Here is a 22,000-nt window from a genome sequence, read left to right as displayed (position 1 = left end):
TCCATCCAGAGGTCAGGACTCTCAACCTTCACGCATGGTTTCTGAGAGGTTGAGATACAAGGATTGGGACTTCAGGGATGACGTAATGGAGATCTTGATTTCGGCTATGCCAGCAACATAATCTTTGTACCGCTGCTGTTGAAACAAGTTTAGCAGTTGGTGCAGGGATAAGAATGTGGATACCTTTCTGTGTGACACATCTATGGTGCTTTCTTTTTTGTTATATTTGACAAATCTGGGGCTCCATATTGGAACAATTAAAGGTTACCTGGCGGCACTTTCTATTTTCAAGCTCTCTTCAGAGGAGGATTCATATTTTAAAATACCTCTGATTGTTCAATTCCTAAAGCTTCTTACTAATGTATTTCCACCAGTACCATTCAAAGTCCCTGTATGGGATCTTAACCTGGTGTTAAAATATCTAACATGCATTTCTTTTGAGCCTATACACTCATGCCCATTAAGACTCTTAACCTTGAAAACTGTTTTGCTAATAGCAATAAAGTCAGCCCGCAGGGTAAGGGAGTTGAAGGGACTTTCCTGTATACCCCCACATACGGTTTTCTATAAAGACAAGGTTGTTCTCAGGGTGAAAAACAATATACACAAAAGAGGTCGGGGGATTAAACTGTAGGACCAAAAGAGCCCCCTAACCTTAGGAACACCTAAATAATATAAACTAAGGAAATGGTCCACAGTGTGGTGTCACAAGGTCACTTGTCCAACCTCGCTAGTTATAAGGCAGGAATAGAGATAGAAAAAACAAGTTCACATATCTCTAATCATTTGTACTTCAGTATTAAAGCACTGCACAATGGGAAGTGGATACAAAAACAATGTACATTTAACCAGGTATTCAATTATCAATTTTATTTAACCTTCAATGGTAAATATACATCATAAAAATGCCAACATGGCATGATTCATCATTTAATACAAATCTTAGACACGATCCATAAAAACTTTTTATACATAAAAAGAAAAAGAAAAAAACAAAATAACAACGACCAACCCACAACGGTGACAAATTAAGTACACCGGGAAAAAGAAGTGTACAAATAATCCTAAGGAAACACAAAATCAAGGATTACAACATGAACAAAAATATCTAAATCTATTTGTTACTTCTAAGCCTAACCACAGTAATGGGGTTTAAAGAAAAATAACACGGCTGGATTAACTAATAAATTCCACACTACTTCACTCCCATTCAACCCAACATGTTTCATTCCTCACTCATTCCATACATACACAGTCAGGGGAAATTCATCAGGGGTATATACTTAAAAACACAATGTGTCTCAATTGATTGTATAACGGGGCGGAGCTATAATCACCGCCTCACAACCTGATTAGTTGAAGATAAACATTAATTCTCCACGACTATTCAGCCATCATCCACATTAAGAACTACGTGGAGACTGACTTAAAAAGGCAACTGGAGCCATACAATTTACAATCCGTTCAAAGTGGACTGTTGCTGAATCCCATAAAAAAAAACAGCTGTTTTCCTGTTGTGATAGATTTCAAACTGGGAGGGACGGACATGTGACATCTGTGAAGAGACAAGGAGATAAAAAGACCAATCAATATAGTCCCTCACTCATCAGACTGTTATATTACAATGTCTGTGGAGCTGTTCAATGCTCCAACTTGTCTACTTATAGGGCTGTTCAACCAAGAGCCGGACTCCTTATGTTTAAAAATAACAAGACTTCATATGAAAAAAAAAACACTCTGGAGAGCCCAATTTCCCGTAGAGCAACACATCATATGCTAAGTATTTAGAATGCCCTAAATAGTGCAAAAACGGAAGCGGGAGAAGGGAAAAGGGAAAAGAAGTCGCTAGGTGAGCAATTTCTACCAAATTAAGTAAAGCCAGAACTTCACAGAGCTTACCTTGCGGTAGCTTACGCAGTAATTCGACAAAACTAGGTATGTGTAGAGTGTCTTAACAAATTCAAATGACCACTGTCAGATTACTAAACGGGTTTCACTATAATGCACTTCCAGGCATCTGTTAAAAAGTGTGAAGGCAGAAAAAAATGGAGGACGCTGTTAACAATGTCTCAAAATCTATTTCAACTCAGGGAGGTAATAAAATCAAAAGGTCACTCTGCCTTACCTTGAGTTGATAGCGTTATGCATTGCACCGATAAACTGCTGCACTTAACGTGATTACTGCCATAGTTCACCACCCAATCAAGTATGTCTACAAGGGCAAAAAAATATATATATAGGCAGAATCTAATTTAGTATCAATTATAATACATATTTATTAGACAGCAGCAGTACGTCTCACGCAACGACCCTGTGTTAGTTTAGAAAACGTAGCCATCACCAACATCCTGACTTAAAATAAGCAATCCGTTTAAAGCTCAAATAAGAGTCAAACAAACCGGCCACTTATTCTGAATTTCTACAGCCTTTTAACACCAGAGATGAAGGCTCTTACTCGCCAAGGGCAGTTTCCTGTATAGCCGTAGGCAGAGCCATTCTCACAGACATAAGCAGCCTTATCAGGCGAATTAGCACATTTCTGTGACCCACATTCTCTAAGCCAACTTTAGTCATTAAAAGTGGCATGATTTGTACAGGCACTCCCTAGTTTAATCTGGCTCCGACATCTGCACACACACAACGTGACTAGTGAGAATGTCGAAATCGGAACAAACGCAGCTCCAGTCCTTACCGTTATAAAGTCGACACACCGCCGACAAAGCCCGTAGAGGTCTGGCGTGTCATGGAGTGAACTGCAGCCCAGTTTGGTATGTGACTCGTCTTGTTGCCAACTTCCGGAGAGCGATAGGTCAATAATGCGCTCTTTCGTTTATATAGGCCAGTCAACAAATGGCCTGCGTGCCTCCCTTAATTAGGTGCAGCTGTTGCAGCTACCATTCCCAAATGACATCTACATTCCACAGTGTATTGGGACTTGTAGTCCTGATTTCTCACTGGATGTTAACCCGTGCGAGGAACAACGCGAAACGGATGGGAGCAGAAATCATCCTGTAATGGATAATGTGTGGAAGTTAACCAGTCTATTGTTGGTTTAAATGGGTATTCACCCATACAAGGCACGAGCTGAAGCAGAAGGATACGGGAGCTGTCCTGCACCGAATAGCGTATAAAAGCTAACGGAATACAGAAAATGTGCATTCATACCTACACAGGCAGCCAGCCCTAATGAAAGAGCCCACGCCCTGGAGAGAACAGGCACAGCCCCCCGAAAAAATCATGATCTATATGGTAATGCAATATTGTTACTTTTTATCAAGGAAGTATATTGTTGTCTGAGTTCGCAGGCAGAGAATACAGAATTACTTCGTCAAATTCATCCCAAAAAAACGGTGAATGATTTGAACACTGTACCAAAATGGCAAATAGATACTGCAGAGAAGCAACAGAGAAGCAAAACCTGCGCATTATTGCCTCCACAGGCAGTCAGCCCTACTAAAAGAGCCCACACAATGGAAAAAACGATGGAAAAAAAAATGATGGAAAAGAAATGATGGAAAAAACGCACACAGCCCCAAGGAAATATTATGGTTTCCACGGTAATGCAATGTTATTATTTTCAACTGTAAAGAATATATAAATATGTGCGTTCTCAACAGGGAGCGCAGGATACCTCATCAAAGTAATCCCAAGGAGATGGAGGATTTAAACACTTACACCAATGTTACCAAAAACCTTCTTTTTTACATAAAGTAGTCTCTGACTTCCACTTGTCGCAAAAAAATAATTTTGCCAACTTTCTATCCACCTCCCCCTAGAAAGGAGGAGAAGAGATTACATAGGCAGGGTCCAAAAAGGGTACTGTTTTTATATATCACGAATGGCAAAATTTTGTCAAACTGACTAGTTATTCATTGACTATACAGCCCCTAAATTGGGTTTAGGTGTTATAAACAGGCCCTATCCAGATGGATCATCCTGACTATTGGGGAATGTTACAGATTAGTGGGCAAAGACCCACCGGAGGGTTTAAGAGCACACTCAACAAGGGGCATGGCAACCTCTGCTGCTCTTCAGAGCGGTGTATCGGTCAAAGATATTTGTTCAGCGGCCACTTGGTCATCTATTCACACTTTTGTGAAACATTACTGCCTGGATTCATCTTCCAGTCAGGAAGGACAATTTAGAAAAGTGGTCCTACATTATGTCCATGACAATAGTTTAATATAATTAGTACTCCCACCACCAAATTAGTACTGCTTTGGGAGTCTATCACAAGATGAGGAATACGTGGGAGGACACAATCCATTCAAAGACCAAGTTACTTACCCCTGGTAATGTTCTTTCGATTGGATGTTTCTCCCACGTATTCCTCATTGTCCCTCCAAGCCTACCCCACCGTACAATTTACATTTTCTTACACTTTAAGCTTTCTTGGAGTCTATGGTATGCCTGGTAATTACTCTACAGGAAGGGAAAAACAGAACTGAAGCCAATGGGCTCTGCGTGCGCTATTTATACTGAGGATGACGTCGACCATCGAATGGAGGCCCTCGAGGGGCATCGACTCGACGAGACGGCACACAGCGCCCCCCTGTCGAAACAAAATTCCAAAGCAGCTAAAGCTGTAAGGATAATTAACATAAGATGAGGAATACGTGGGAGGAACATCCAATCGGAAGAACGTTACCAGGGGTAAGTAACTTGTTCTTCTCCCCAGCAGACCCAGACACGGGTACGGGAACGGATACGGCCACGACGACGGATGATGACGAAGATGCTGTCGCAGTGGACAGTGAATAGATTTGGATGCTCCACTTAGTGTCTCCACCGGATGAGGTGGGGCGTTTCACTCCATGATCGCCAGGGTCTCCGAGCTATTCCAGCTGGTGCCCGCGGAAACCAAGGAGGATGGCTTCTTGTATCAAAGGCGCAGGGCCAAGAGGAAGACGATCATGGCAATGCCTTTTCTGGACGATGTTTGGGAGGAGGTGCCTGGCCCTTATGAAGAACACTTGGACAGCTCCAGCCAAGCGGGATAGGCTGCAGAAGAAAATATAGGGTGCAGGACTCAGCACCCAAGTGCCTGATGTCATAACCATCGCCGGACTCGGTCGTGTCGTCGGCCGCGAGGAAATGGTCGGCTAACCCGGCCTCATCATCTTCGGTGCCTCCAGACATTGAGGGGAAAAGGACGTAATGGGAAAGAAGGTGACTTAAACAGCATCGTCAACTATCAAGGCGGCGAACGCACTGGCGATTCTGGCCAGGTACGACAAGGAATTGTGGTACAAGCTGGGACCGATCATGGAGTTCCTCCCCGACGACAAGAAGATGTAAGCACTCGCTCTCTTCCAGGAAGGGGAAGTTGCGTCGGATCACTTCATCACAGTGGCATTGAATGTCGCCGACACAGGGTTCTGCCAAATGGGGAACAGTGTCTGCCTTTAGCGACAGGGTAGGATGAAAGCCACTTATTTCCGTCAGGAGGTCCAAGCGAAGGTGCTGGACATGCCCTTCGATGGGGAAAATCTGTTTGGGAAGGCCGTCGCCGAGTCCCTTCCAGTCCACCCAGACTGTTACGTAGACGGCTGGTTCCCTGGGCACTCTCCTGCAGCACCGCTCATCTTCTTTTCGCTCCTCCAGGGGAGAGTCGAGTAGGTGTTCAAAAGGGTTCTCCACGTCGTACAGACAGCCTTCCAGATCCTCAATGCAAGAAGCCTACAGAGGCCGATCCCAGGCCTTTTGTGCGGAGGACAGCGTCGCTGTCGCCTGCAGGGCAGGACGGTGGCGCCTAAGCAAGCCTGAACTGACTGGGACGTCAAGCACCCACTCGTACACCCCGGTGGGAGGCCGGCTGACGAGTCAGCGTGTGGATAAAGATTACCAATGACAGATGGGTGCTAGATGCTCTCGCCGAAGAACACACCCTGGAGTTCCAATGCAAGTGTCCACGGATCCCTCCAGTTCCCTGTCAGGAGCAGCGCTCAGCTTCTGGAAGAAGTATGAGCCATGCTGCGAAAATATAGGCAATAGAGCTGGTTCCCCAGCGGCTCTGGGGCTCTGGAGTCTATTCTAGATGCTTTCTAGTCAGAAAGAAGACATGGGGCTGGAGGCCCATGCTAGACCTACGACACCTGAACAAATACCAGTCCCAAAAGTTCAGGATGGTCACGTTGCAGCACATGTCTGGCCAGCTGGAAAAAGGAGACTTCTTGATGTTGTTGGACCTGGAGGATGCCTATTTACACATCACCATTCACATGAAACAACAGATGTTTCTGCGCTTCATGGTGCAGGGCCAGCACTATCATATCAAGGCCCTGCCTTTTGGCTTGAAGTCGGCCCCCAGAGTGTTCACAAAATGCCTGGCACCAGTGGTGGCCCATCTGCGTCTACCGGGCATACTTGTATACCCGTACCTGGACAACTGGCTGATAAACGCCTGCTCCCGGGAGCTGGCCGACGGACACATGGAGACGACTGTCCTGTTATTGACTGATATGGGATTCTCCATCAACTATCCAGTCTGCTTAAAGCCATCGCAGAACGTGCTGTTCCTAGGCACCAGACTCAATACAGTGTCTTGCATGGCTTTGCCCTCAGATTAGAGGCTGGCAGCCATTCAAGGAAAGGTGCAACGGCTATCGTCGACGAAGACGGCCACGGTGGTGGCCATCATGTCGTTACTGGGCATGATGCCGTCCTGCATCTATCTCGTCCGTCTCTGCAGGTTGCAGATACGACCCCTACAGGAATTCCTGGATTCCCGCTGGATACAGGTGTCGGTCCACTCCAACATGGGCCAAGGCACAGGATTTCAAAACCCCCCATACCAGGAGTCGGTCACCACGGACGCCTCCCTGGAAGGTTGGGGAGCGCACACCGAACGTCTGCACATCAGGGGCCTGTGGCTGCCGGAGGAGAATGATCTTCATATCAACATCCTGGTGCTACGGGCAGTGTTCTGGCCCCTCAAGTCGTTCCTCCCACTACTGAAACGCAAGGTGGCGAGGATCTTCACAGACACCACAGCCACCATGTTTTACATCAAGAAGCAGGGGAGCACTTGATCCCCAGCGCTCTCCAAGGAAGCACAGGGCTTGTGGGCATAGGCCGTCGAACAGGGGAGTTTCCTCGTCCCTCTCCACCTAGCAGGAGTCAAGAACACCATTGCAGACTCCCTCAGCAGGGGACTGCGCTCCTGCCACAAGTGGGAGCTTTGTCAAGATCAGTTGGACCGCCTGTTCGTCAAATGGGGCAGTCCCCAGGTCGATCTGTTTGCGACGGCACCAAACTCCAAATGCCAGAGGTTTGCCAGCAGATTCCACCAGCCGAGGAGCTTGGGGGACGCGTTCTCCGTCCTGTGGGAAGGGCTGTTTCTGTACGCGTTTCCTCCGTTCCCTTTCCTGCTACGAGTCATCAACAAAATCAGGCAGTGTCAATGCAAGATTATACTCATTGCCCCGGCGTGGCTGAGGCAGATTTGGTGTTCGGACCTTCTAACCTGTCAGAGTCGCCACCGGTGAAGTTGCCAGTAGTTCTGGATCTTCTCACCAGAGAAGGAGGCGCAATCCATCATCACGACCCAGGATCGCTGAACTAAAGTGCTTGGCTCCTGCAGCCCTAGATTTTGAAGGGCATAAGTTGCCAGCGGATTGCAAGGAGGTCCTCGCCACGGCCATGGCGTTGTTGACGTTGAAGTGCTACGGCCACGAGTGGAAGCGTTTTGCTAAGTGGTGCCGGTCACAGATTATTACCCCTCTGAGGGTCACAGCCCCCCAGTACTGGCGCACGCCTCCATCAAGGTACATCTGGCAGCTATCTCCTGCAGCACCAGGTCCCCAGGAAGATCTTCACTTTGGACCCACCGACTCGTTAAGGAGTTTCTCAGAGGACTTTTCCGATCTTTCCCGCCGGTGAAGGCTCCTGCCCTGGCGTGGGAACTCAATGTGGTTCTGATGAGGCTCATGGGGGCCCCTTTCGAGCCTATGCATCAGGCCCCACTCAAGTTTCTCTTGTGGGAAATGGCTTTCCTTGTCGCCATCACCTCTGCCAGAAGGGTAGGTGAGATCCAGGCCCTATCCTGCAAACAACTGTACTTGACTTTCCACGAATTGAGGGTGGTGCTGCGTACGCACCCATCTTTCATGCCAAAGGTTCCGTCGGAATTCCACCTCAACAAGCCTTTGCTGTTACCTGTTTTATGTCCAAAACCTTTGTCAATGGCAGAAAGGGCCTTACACTCGCTGGACGTTGCCCGTGCCCTGAAGTTCTACGTGACACGCACAAAGAGTTTTCGGAAGACTAAACAACTGTTTGTGAACTTTGGTCCTTTGAACCATGGCAAGGCCTTGTCCAAGGCTTCCATTTCAAGGTGGCTCTCCGGCTGCATCACGCACTGTCACCGGTTGGCCAGCTGAACTCTGCCTGGCCATCCGAGAGCCCATTCCACCAGAGCGATCACTGCGACGACGGCATTCCTGTCTGTTGTGCCCCTGCTGGACATCTGCAGGGCTGCTACGTGGAGGTCCATGCACACCTTCACAAAGTTCTACTGCGTCATTAGGGATTCCAGGGAGGAGTCCAGAGTCGGCTAACCTGTGTTACACAACCTGTGAGGTTAGTCTGTTCCAGAGGCAAATGAGATCAAACTTGATGAACGGATTAGGGGAGCCAAGTCAAACTCGAGAGAGCTGTTCACGATTCTACAAGAGTTAAAGGGTACTGTAAAGGATTTGCATGCTGTAACTGATAATCTTTGGTGTCAAAAAGTGATTGAGGGATTCACACAGAAAATAAATCTGCACCGAGCACACGTTGCAGACTGCATTAATAACATATCCAAATCTGAAATTGTAACTACTGCTCCTAGGGTAGAACCAAATCCTGACAATTTTTCATTTACATTAAAATAAGTCTCAGATAATGAAGTCCTAGATATAGTGCAAACAATGAAACCCACTTCATGCAAGGGATATGCTCTTCCTGCGGCATTGTTTAAAGAGTTTCTACCATCTTTCGTTCTTTGGCTCACGGTTTTTATAAACCGTTCCTTCCAGGAAGGCTATGTTCCAGAGTGTATCAAGGAAGCTTGGATATCCCCCTTGTTAAAACAGGATAACCTCGACCCCAAAGACCCTGCTAGTTACAGACCCATAACGAATGTCCCTTACTTTCTGAAGGTTATTGATAGTGGCCTGTAGCCAGTACCAGAGTTTCATTGAGCAACAGTGAATCTTGGCTATAGGACAATCATGCTTTCAGGCAAAGCATGGTACGGGGAATGCACTGCTTGATCTGAAGCGTAATATAACCCATATTGTTGACATGGGTGGTCTACCACTATTGTTGCTGCTTGACCTTCCCGCCGCATTTGATTTGGTGAACCACAAGATGCTGGTGGAGAAGTTGATTGATATAGGCAAATGTTCAAACCTTGCTGCAAACTGGTTCAAATCGTTTCTTGGCCCAAGGATGGCAAGAGTGTTCAGGGATGACTCCCAGTTACAGCAGGTTCCACTTAACTTGGGTGCTCCGCAGGGCTCATGTCTGTCGCCTTTGCTGTACAATGTATACTCTAGACCACTGTGTGACTGGCCTGGGTGTTAAGTTTGCAAATTATGTGGACAACATCTGGATCGTCCTGGTGTTGTCAGGGTCATACACAGAAGATTTAGGTTATTGAGGCCATCAAAATATGGATAGCTAGAAACTCACTTGCTCTAAATACCAAAAATTCAGATTTTATGTACCGATGCTAAATTGAAAAAACGTGATCTCCAATACAATGCTTTTATTATTGAAGGAAACATGATTCAGGTCTCAGAACATGTAAAAATTTAGGGGGTTTATTTTGCTCCCTTATTAACCTTCAAAAGGCATGTCTCATATTTGAATTCTTCCTGTGCTTAGACAACACATTTACTTTGGCCGATCTGCCCCTAACTATCAGAAACAAACGGAGCACTAATCGCAGCCACAACGATAGACACAAAACCAGACTATTGTAATAGTCTCTTAGTTGAAACATCCCAGGCCAAAATTAAAAAGCTCCAAGTGATTCAGAATGGGGCAGTCCTTGCAGTTTGTGGTATGGATAGGAGGGCACATATCTCTGGGGCCCGTTGGAAGATGCACTGGCTCCCCATTCAATAGAGAATCCACTTCAAAGCATCTAGTGTGGTATACAAATGTGTGGCTGGTATGCCCCTCGGTATCTCAGTTCACGAATCAGTAGAGCACCAATTAGGCACACTTTGCATTCAAATAAAGATGACCTTCTGTTTCACCCACGCCATTTACTGAATCAGCTTTGATTCCTGGGCTCCAACCATGTGCACCATCTTACCATTGTCGCTCAGAATTGCTCAGTTTAATAAAGGTTTAAAGACATATTTGTTTGACGAAGAAGATGAGTGAGAGCCTTATGGAAGAATAGTTCTTTTTTTCCTTGTTTCCTGCTTGATTGTTTTCTGTTGTATGTCTTGTGAGCGCCCTGAGGTCTGCGGGTGTGCTGGCACAATATAAAAAATCCATAGAATAGAATAGGTAAGGATTATTGCTTCTGTTGAGCCTTGCCACCGTCTGTGGTTGTGTAATGTTGTACTGCTATGTATTTGTTATTAATGAGCATGTGAATCCATGCCAGACCCCATGCTGGAGAAAGTTTAAGTTACTTACCTGTAACTATTGTTCTCCAGCATTAAACCTTATGCTTCAATGCATACTGTGTCTCTGAGGGGAGACGAGCCCAGGGTATCCTCTTCCATTCAGACTCTGTGAGACACATCCGGTAGCCGACAGGTCAACCCAGTCCCCTGTGACTTTGTTCTCTTCACACAAACGATTTCTGAAACTCACTATTCTGCGCATTACTTTGGAGTCTCATGCCTTGTCGGCCCTACCTGACCTTATCTCAGGGTATTCTTTGTATTCAGTGCTGGTTCGCCTTCCTTAAGGATGGTGAGAGGCTAGGGAGCCTGGAGGATCTGTTGTCTGCCTTCTCCAGGCCCTACATAACAGGGCAGATCAGAATCCATCACCTAAATAGCATCTCTATCCAGATGAGTGTGACAACTACACAGGATGGATACTCAAAGTTGCCAACTGGGGCCCCCACCAACCTGCCCCCTACACTAACACACTAAAAGGCTAGGTTCATACACACTATTTGCATAACAATGAGCCACACACATACAACACATAAATAGCTCTCCCAACAGACATCAAATATCAGAGCACTACACCTCTATAACCAACTTACATATAACAGTATTAGACAATGCATCCTAGCAATGAGCATATAGACCTCCCATTTAGGCACAAATGCCTTAGTGCTCTGTACCTCTGAACCGCATGAATCAACATAAGAGCAATGTTTTCTGGCGTTTTTCCTCTATCCCCCCTAACTAAGCCCATCCCATAATTCAGACCAGCAGAGCAACAGGAGACTATTAAAATGAGAATGGGTCATGGTAAAAAAGCTCAGTAACATAACCTAACCACCCCTCAGAGCATATGTGGTCGCATATGGGTCTGTCGGTATTGATCCCAGTGGTGCAACATCTGTGTGAGAATGTGGTTGTTTACTGCCATTCGTTTGAACATTTCTGTGTGGTCCAGGGGTGATAAACATAAGGCTCACAGGCTAGAGCAGGCATCCAAACCCGTCACTTCGTCCCACCAAACAGAGGGTATACATTTATTCAGACAAGGGAAGGAACAAAGAGAAGGCCTATTTTCCTGTAGTTGGTTCGGTTTCCGTAAAAAAGTGAGAAGAAGACGCTGTCACCTGTAGCTGATTCCCTGCAGGTTGTCCAGGAGCACCATTAGCCCAAAAGCAAAGTAGCTTAAAAGGATGGACTATCAAAGCTCAGGATAAACGACCCGCATTGCGGGTCTGGCGGTAAACCTGGCGGTGCTACCGGCGGGTTGCCGCCAAACCCGTAACAAATAACCAGCATCCGACTTCCCGCTGCCACCGGGCTATTCAAAGTCCGGTGGCCGGGAATTCAGGTGACGTTAATTTTGTTAGTCCCCATTCCCATGGAGTCCAATGGGGACATGGGAGCACCGTTACCATTAACAATGGTGCCCCCGTGAAAACTCCGCAGGTGGGTGCCGTCCCGCCCGGCTTGTCTGACCCTGGTGGGTGGGACAGCACCTGCCCACAGGGTTGTAGTGTGCCGGTCCGGAAACAACGTTGCCGGTAAGCCTACCGGCACCTTTAGGCTTACCGGCACCGTTGTTTCCGGACCGGCACAATTGTAATGAGGCAGATTGACAAACAAAAATGGGGCCAACAAAATAAATGCTTATAAATGAACCATCAACCTAGCATTGAAATACTGTTTTAATTTAAGCAAAAGCTGAATGGTATTTGTTTCTGTAGCCACCCAAGTGGAATTTGGCCCCATTTATAAACAAGAAGGCAGTTATTCTGAGCTCACAAAGATACACAAAATTGATCAATATTACTGGTCACTGGGACATAAAATTAGAAGGAAGACAGTCATGGCAACTGTTCAGTATTTGAAACAAACATGAATTTACAATTGTTATTAAAGTACTTGTGCACATTCCTTTGGGAGTCTAGCACTAGTTTTGATAAGTGGTAACACCATAATCTTAAATTAAAGCTGCTTTTTGAGATCCAAACCATTTAATGTGCCAACACAGTGTTATTTCTTCTGGTCTGTTCCCTGGTGTGTTAGATGCAACTCTATATTACATTTTTAAGAGGAAAACCCCCTCAAACCCCTCCTGAATGGTTTCAGTCTTCCGCACTTTGATGGCTCTGTTGCATTTATTTGGAGGCAAGCCTTTAAGTCTCATACCTTTAAAATTGTACCAGCTGCCAATGTGTTACTAAGATTTTCATTTTCGTAGTTCCAATGAAGCTATTTGGACGATAGCTCAGGGGCAATGCGCTCATCAAGGAAGCAAGACGACGCAGAGGGACACAGGTTCTAACCCCTGGTCCACACTTAGAAACCTCTGGGTATTAAGCACGTTATAAATAACCAATTATAATATAAGTGGTGCGACTTGTGAGATTTGAATCCAAACCGGCCCTTTGATTTAGGAACCCCTGGTGTAGGTGAAAGGCAGCAATACTTTGCAGCATTAATATACAGACTATAATGCGGGCGGTAAGGGGTTAACGGCGCCGGTAAGGGTGCCAGAACCGCTAACCCCTTACTGCCCCACTACGAGGTCCGCTCGCGGGACCCTCTCAGGATGCCTGGTTTTACCAGACGTCCTTAGCGGGTCCCGCGAGCGGCCCAGCATGCTAACAACGGGCCCATCATTAACAGGCCCGTTGTTAGCATGCTCCCCATTCACATTGAGCCCTATGGGGCCTCAAATGGGAATGGGGATGGACTGGGTCTGGGTTCCCTGAATGGGGAAATATCGGGCCCTCCAAACTCGGAATGAGGCCCATATCTCCCTTGTAGGTGACATGTACAAAAATCAACTTTCCAACATATAATACAACTAAGCACCCACACACGGAATTTGAACACTGTGCAGCAACACACATGAAACATCCGAATACTACTCCTTTCAAACCAACTTGCATTTCACAGGCCCAACCAATGCATCCGCGCACCAGGGACACACAAGTCTCCTCTCTGGATACAGGTACCTCATGTGCTGTCAGCACAGATCAACACACAGCAGCTGTGTATTTTCAAACTGTCCATATCAATACAACAGCAAGTATAACTAGCATTTCCTTTTGCATACACTAATCAAACCAAGCTCCCACTTTTACCGGGCTTACAATCATTAAGCGAACATGAAAATATCAGCATAGCTGAATATCAAATCCAAACACCCGAACTTTTCTCCCATCATCCAATCCATGTCCAGTAGTGACACTCCTATGGAAGGTAAGATGAGATTGTTGCTTGTGTGCCAGGCCCCTGTTTCAGCACACACCTGTATACTTATCTATCATGTTTAGTTGTGCTATCAGAGCTGTGGCACTGCAAGTGTATTACTTAATTGTGGATGTTTACTCACTTATGAATCCTTAATTGCATGGGCTTCATTCATTACACTTTAGTAGGTGCAGAAATATTACATTCACTTCTACCTGTAACATTACATTGTACACTACATTTTAGTTTTATAATGAATTCCAATGCTATCATGCTGCCACATGCACGTTTTTGGTGGAAACTGAATTGATAGGAATTGTATACTGCTACTATGTCATTAGACACGTGCTGCCAGGCCAACTTGCAACTTCTGCCATCCATTGCCCTACACATGCTTCCTTGAAACGCACAAGGACATTCCCCACCTGTACACTCTGATGCAGGCGGCACATACATGAGTTACTCCAGGATTGTGTGGATGCTCACTCACCTTGTTAGGTATCTCCAGCATGTGTTCCTCTGATGCCCTTCACATCAAGTGCTGGAATTCTTCTAACCACAGCTGTCTCCATTTCTGTTAGCATTGTGTTAAGGACAGGTATGACACTATCCCAATCGCAAGGTCCCTCCTCTGGGCTTCCTTAACTTTGTGTGCCTTTTCACACCAGTGAGTGCTTTCTTACTTCATTGAAGTGTGATTATGTAGTCTCAGTGCATTGACCTTGTTTGTAAAACATGTCATAAGCCGACTACTGAGATCTACTATTGAACACAGCCGTATAACCTGTTCTATGGAATGGTTTCAATGCAGGAGGGTCTACAACCATATTTTAGCTCAGTGTACCTTACCAGAGGAGAAATATCTGTTTGCATATCAGGCGGGTCCCACCCACGAGAACACCCCTGCACAGACATGCTAGGAAATTCTACTCTCAACAAGAGACTCACCAGCAATTCTAGACACATGTTTCTTCCTTGCTGGACAACATCAGTGAGTTGTGGCTGTGGTGCAGCGAGCAAGACCTCCACGTATGGTCTATCCTTACTGAAGTTGTTTGTTATCCCTAGCAAGTGGGCACTGGATACGGCAATGCTGGAATGCTGGCCACCGAGGCTGAACACCATATCCTCAAGCTCCTCCAAAAAGATTACCAAGTGGTCAATCTCTGACATTTGAAAATTCTTGGCATGCTGCCCTGTCTCACCGCCTTTACTCCCCGTTGTTCTGTTAGGCACATCTAGCTTCACCAGGCTTTTGAGGGTAAGTAAGTACTTTTTGGGCACATCCGTCAAATGCAAACATTTTCTATGCAGCGTGATGCATTTGCATGAAAACTACGCGTATCCCTAATTTTCATGTGCATTTGACTCGAAGGATGATATTTTTTGTGTGCATGTTTACCATTGTACTTGTGCAGAGTTGCACTGTATGGATGTAATGCACAATTCGAATGGATTGTGTCTTCCCACGTATTCCTTATCCTTAATAAATCCACTTCCAGCTTGCTGGCCTCAGAACATTTTTTCACAGTAGAGGGCGCTACGCGTCAGTGTCCCTCGAAGGCCTCCGTATCGGCGCCGACGTCACCATAGGTATAAATCTAGACTTACGCGGCTTCCGTTGCTCAGTTCCGTTTTTCCACACTTTGTAAGCCTCAGAGACGCAAAGCTCGGTTCTTCTGCTCATCGAAAATTTTCAAAATCTTTTAAAATTTCAATGTCCTACAATGGCATCTTCATCCGAAACATCGACACCACAATCCAACTTCAAGAAATTTTGAGATTGTGGTAAAAATATGTCATTAACGGATCCTCACAGGATCTGTTTGTGGTGCCTGTGATCAGAGCAGCAGTGTTCGGAATGTGAGGACTGCATGTCTATGACGGCGAAAGCCTTGAAGGAGCGTAAGGGGAAGCTGGAACAAGGTAAGGCAGTTAAATCTTCTACCCCTTCAAAATTGTCCTCGGCTGAGTCGAGACATTTGTCTCCTCACCATCGAAAGAAACATTCTCGATCGAGATCTCGAAGCGGTTCTTACCATTCTTCGAGATCGAGACACTCTAAGAAGAGGCGTCATAGATCTCCCTCCTCTTCATCCTCAAATTCCCCAGAAAGGGTCACCTGCCCCACTAAACACAGCTCTCCAGCCAAGTGGGAGGAATTTCGTTCAAAAAATGCTTAGGGTCTTCGAGAACGTGGCCTTGACCCCCTCGCAGATGCCTAGGTGTGAAACCCCAGGTGAAAGACCCAAAAAACAAAAACGCAGTGAGTCGTCGGACCCGGCCAACAAAAACCCTCAAGACTGTCATGAACCCTCGAGTAAAGACAAAAAATCATTGAATAAAACTGCGTCATCAACGCCATCATCGAAGGTACCTTCGACGCACAAATCTGTGTCATTGACACTGTCATCGACGCCGTTGTTGACCCTGATGAAGGATAGGTCCTCGAAGCCTCAAACCTCAACTGCGCCACCGGCACCAGAGGTGTCCAAGGTTCCCCCCAATGCGTCAAAAGTGGCGTTGACAATATCAACGACACCGAGTAGGATTCCGGTTCTCTCGAATACGTCGAGACCCTTTTCGAGTTTTTCGACTCCATTTACGGGTTTTGTCGAGACCTATAACGTCTGCATCGAAAACCACAACTTTTTCCCAAGCAGCGTCCACCAATTTGGCTCCTTCTTCTCTGGAAATGGGTGGTACCCCCTTATCTAAGATCTGACTATTTCAGTGCTTTATCCTCTATATATGAGGAAGGGGAGGACTCTGACAATGAGAGACCCTTTGGGTTAAAAACATCAAGAGTACTCATTCCAGAGGAACTCATTTCTCAGGAGAATAGATTGAAAGATCTGCAAGAATCTTTACAAGATGCCAGTGGCATAGATACCTCTCCAGAGGCAGACTTTTCCAGACCAGAACCTGGAGAACATGCAGAAATGCCTTACAGAGGCCTTATGGCAAGAATTATGCAATTTATGGGGTGGACAACACCTGCATCCTCTTTCCAGCAAGATGATCTTATTGACATCTTAGATAAAGGGCCTCAAGAAGACCCTATAGTCCCTTTTCATGCTGCATTGCAGAGAAAAATAGCTGCAAATTGGGAGACACGTGAAGTTATCCCAGAACCTGGAGAACATGCAGAAATGCCTTACAGAGCCCTTATGGCAATAATTATGCAATTTATGGGGTGGACAACACCTGCATCCTCTTTCCAGCAAGATGATCTTATTGACATCTCAGATAAAGGGCCTCAAGAAGACCCTATAGTCCCTTTTCATGCTGCATTGCAGAGAAAAATAGCTGCAAATTGGGAGACATGTGAAGTTATCCCTGCAGTAAATAAAAAGCTCTCTGCGAAGTACAGAGTGTCAGCCTCAGACCCTGAATATTTACGTAAGCACCCAACTCCAGAGAGTTTTGGTAGTGCAGGTAGCAACGTCGTCAAATAGTAAGTCGGCATACCCCACTATAACACAAGATAGAGACGACAAAAGATTTGATGCCATGTCTAAAAAAGTATTTTCTGCATGCAGTATGGCACTTAAGTCTATTAACGCCACTTGCACGCTAGCTAAATTCAACAACACCCTTTAGGAGTGTGCCTTATCAGCGGCTGACTGTCTCCCAGAAGGGGAGGAATGAGACCCATTCTTGAACATCCTCAAGGATGGGAAGGATGCGATGTGTGAGTCCCTCTAAACAGGTATCGACTCTGCTGACAGCATCAGCAGAGCCAAGCGGCGAGTACCACAATCCGCAGATTTGCGTGGTTGCGTAAGTCTGATTTTGCTCCTGATGTACAAGCCAGGCTTCTGAATATGCCCTTTGACGGCACCTCTCTATTTGGCAAAAAATCTGATGACAGCCTGGAGAAATTGCAAACCTCAAAGGTGGCAGCAAAATCACTTGGGGCTGCAATCAAAATCGCCCCACAGGTACGTCCTGGAGGGGGAAGCCCTTTCGTTTTTACTCCGCATTTGGGAAAGGCAGAGGGCAGCCAGCTCAAAGGGGCCAGAGACGATTCACCCGTGGTGGACGGGCCAAGGGTACTAAACCCGCATCAGCAGGTGCTGCTTTACCCTCAGCATCTGCGTCAGCCGCTTCTAAACACCTCTGAGGTCTCCCCACACAAAACACCACTAGGAGACAGTTTAACTCAACATCTGATAGAATGGATGGCTATTACGTCAGATGCTTGGGCATTGGAAACAGTTGCCCAAGGTTACTGCCTGCCTTTCCTACACACTCCTCAGAATCATCCACCAGGGAGCAACTCTTTGAAGCTTCCAGACCCGCTCCTTATGCAGGAGATTTCAGACCTGCTAGAGAAAGGTGCCATAGAACCGGTACCTGTAGCGGAGAGGAACAAGGGTTGGTATTCCCCCTATTTTCTAATACCGAAGAAGGACGGAGTATTGAGACCCATCTTGGACTTGCAAGAATTAAATAGATTCCTCAGGAAAGACAAGATCAAGATGGTAACCCTTTCTCAGATCCTTCAGGCCCTCCAGCTTCAGGACTGGTTGGTATCTCTAGACCTTCAGGATGCTTACTTTCATGTGCCAAACCATCACAAGTTCAGGAAGTACCTGAGGTTTGCCATTGGCAACTCTCATTATCAATTTCGAGTTCTGCCATTTGGGCTGACCTCCGCCTGAGCGTCTTCACCAAGCTAATGGTGGTTGTGGCTTCAAGTCTAAGGAGGGAAGGGATTCATGTCTACTCCTACCCGGACGACTGGTTGATCAGAGCAGCGTCCCCGGAGCAGGCTCAGATCCATGTAGATTATGTTTGCCACTTCCTCCACAAGCTTGGCTTCTCCCTCAACTTAAAGAAGTCACAGATGATACCATTACAGAGACTCCAGTTCATTGGAGGAGTCCTGGACACATCCCCGGGAAAAGCCTTGCCACCAAAGGTGAGGGCTCAAGATATTCTACAAATGGTCACCAAGTTTCAAAATGCCCAGCGTCTACCAGCCTTCGCCTTTTTGAGGTTGCTTGGCCTCATGGCATCCTGCGTTTTTCTAGTGCCAGAGGCTCGCCTGAGAATGAGATCTCTCCAGTGGGGGCTAAGGACCCAGTGGTCACAATACTGAGGTAAAATGTCAGATCTCCTATTAATCCCAGACAGAGTGGCTCAAGACCTTCAGTGGTGGGCCTGCCAGGAGAACATCTTGAAAGGAGAACAGTTTTGGCAACCATGGCTGGAGATAACAGTAGTCACGGACGCTTCACTCACAGGGTGGGGAGCCCATGCCAACGACTTGACCATCAGCAGTCGTTGGTCTCCATCGGAGTCCAGTACACATCAACCTATTAGAGCTGAGAGCGATCAGACTAGCGCTGAAGGCTTTCCTGCCATCAGTACAGGGAAAGAATGTCCTGATAATGACAGACAACACAGTGGCCATGCATTACCTCAACAAAAGAGGAGGCGTAGGGTCACTGTCACTGTGCAGAGAGGCGATGCAGCTCTGGTCCTGGGCAGTTCAAGGAGGAATCTCTCTATCGGTAGTTCACCTAGCCAGAGAGAAGAACTCGATGGCAGACACTCTGAGCAGGCAGAACACAATCTCCCATGAGTGGGAACTAGCTCAGGAAGTCCTTCAAGAGATCTTCGCCCTTTGGGGAATCCCTCAAGTGGATGTGTTCGCCACCAGTATTAACCAGAAGTGCAATCAGTATTGCTCAAGGGAATTTCCCCCGAGAGGAGCTCTAGGGGACGCGTTCGTGGTGTACTGGGAGTTTCCACTTCAGTACGTGTTTCCTCCAATCCCCGTCATTCCTCAAATGATCAAGAGGTTGAAGAGATTCCGGAAACCCATGATCCTAATTGCCCCGGATTGGGCCAGGAGAACGTGGTACCAGGATCTTCTAGACATGTCCATCTGTCCTCCGATTTGTCTTCCGCAATGAGAGGATCTTCTCTCGCAGATGGGAGGCTGGGTTCTCCATCCGGATATCAGGACCCTCTACCTTTCTGAATGGTTGCGATACAAGGATTGGGACCTCCCGGATGACTTAATGGAGGTGTTGCTTTCAGCCAGAAGGCCAGCAACAAAATCTTTATAGTGCTGCCGTTGGAACAAATTTTGCAGCTGGTGTAGAGAAACTAATATTTTAGCCTTTTCATGTACTACACCGATGGTGTTATCTTTTTTGCTATACTTGGCAAATTCAGGTCTTCAAGTTGGCACAATGAAGGGTTACCTCGCAGCGCTGTCAATCTTCAAGCGCACTGCTGAGAAGCCTTCATAATTCAAATTGCCCATAGTGATTCAATTTCTGAAAGGGTTAACAAATGTTTTTCCCCCAACTCCTTTTCAAGTTTCACTGTGGGACCTAAACCTAGTCTTGAAATTTCGAATGGGTACTCCATTCGAACCCCTTCATTCCTGTTCATTAAGATTTCTCACTCTTAAAACAGTCTTTCTAGTGGCTTTAACTTCTGTCAGAAGAGTGAGCGACAGTGATTACAAGCTGTGTCTTGCAAACCTCCACATACAATCTTTCACAAAGATAAGGTAGTTCTCAAAGTGAAGCCGAATTTTCTCCCAAAGGTGGTCTCAGAATTCCACATCACACAAAAAATAACCTTACCATCCTCCCCATCCAGGAAAAGAGGAAGAGAGATTGCACAGACTGGATCCAAGGTGTGCCCTGAGTTTTTACATTACCAGACTTGCAAGGATTAGGCAATTAGACCAATTGTTTGTGGGGTATGCAGGGCACGAGTTAGGTTTACCTATTACAAAACAGACCATCTCAAGATGGATTATATTAACTATTATATAGTGCTATAAATTGGCAGGAAAAGAGCCCCCTCAAAACCTCAGGGCTCATTCAACCAGGGGTATTGCAGCCTCTTCAGCTCTCCAAAGAGGAGTTCCAATTAAAGACATATGTGCGGCTGCCACAGGGTCGTCCGCACATACTTTCACTAAATTCTACAGTCTTGATTCCTCCTCTAACCAAGAGACAAGATTTGGAAAAGCTGTGTTGCACTTTGCATCTTTAAAGGGAAACATTTTGTTTTACTCCTGCCTCCTCTACTCATTACTGCTTTGGGAGTCTATCAAAGATAAGGAATACGTGGGAGGACACAATCCATTCGAAGAACAAGTTACTTACCAACTGTAACGTTCTTTAGACTGGATGTTCCTCCCACTTATTCCTTATCGCCCCTCCCATCCTTCCCTGCAGTAAAACTTCCCTTGTAGGTGCAGCCTACGCTCCTTCAAGTTTATTAACCATCTCATACAAGGCAAAAACAGTACCTCAAAACGGAACTGAGCAACGGATGCTGCGCGAGACTATTTAAACCTATGGTGAAGTTGGCGCCGATATGGAGGCCTTCGAGGGACACCGACTCGAGGGACGTATTTCCGAGGCCAGCAAGCTGGAAGCGGATTTATCAAAGATAAGGAATACGTGGGAGGAATATCCAGTCGAAAGAACGTTACAGTTGGTAAGTAACTTGTTCTTCTTTCAGAATATCAACATAGCAATGAGATTCTTAGTAGACTCCCATCTTTGTGAGATTGTCCATCTCATCAGGCCCTACTTGTAATCAAATGGATGCAATTTACATAAAATGAACAGCTCCATCCAGTACACGGAAGATCCTGGGATGGAAACCCTTTCATTTTACAGCACCATACCACCCATTTCCCTAAAATATGATTCCTGCTGTCCAAGAAGGAAGGCAAAGTTCTGCATCCAAAACAGCATAAGTGAATTTAGCAGACATCAGACTTCTTAACCATTCTCAAAAGTGATAGACATTCTAAAACAAAGAGAAATAGTTATCGTTGGGACCAGGCAAGCATTCCACTGTACTCATAGAGGGGGTGAATGACAAATTAAACTGCATTTATCTTTCATCATGGTAATGGCCTAAAACTAGTGGGTGTCACACATTTTCTTTAAACTCTTAGGGACCCATTTTGAGTTCCTGTTTAAAATGGCACAGAATATAAATAAATGAACAGAGACAAGTTCTCCACCTGGGTGCTTATTTTTTATTTACCTTAAGTACCATTTTAGTCACGATTCCCCTCTTGGTTACGGGTAACTGACAGTGTCTCCTCCCATATTTAGTTTTGATGAGTGCAGAGAGTCTTGAATCCCCAATGATTCCTC

At 46.0% G+C, this 22,000-nt stretch overlaps 1 long non-coding RNA gene across 1 annotated transcript in view; it reads left to right on the top strand.

Moving 5' to 3' along the window:
- The window catches only part of LOC138488308 (uncharacterized), a 369,848-nt gene that overhangs the window by 191,528 nt on the left and 156,320 nt on the right, over positions 1–22,000 (top strand). The window lies entirely within an intron of this gene.

The sequence above is a fragment of the Ambystoma mexicanum genome, chromosome 9, assembly GCF_040938575.1.
Source record: "Ambystoma mexicanum isolate Mex_15411 chromosome 9, UKY_AmexF1_1, whole genome shotgun sequence".
NCBI classification, from domain to species: Eukaryota; Metazoa; Chordata; class Amphibia; order Caudata; family Ambystomatidae; genus Ambystoma; species Ambystoma mexicanum.
The sequence above is the reverse complement of the archived record's forward strand: the minus strand, read 5'-3'. Positions and strand labels throughout refer to the sequence as shown.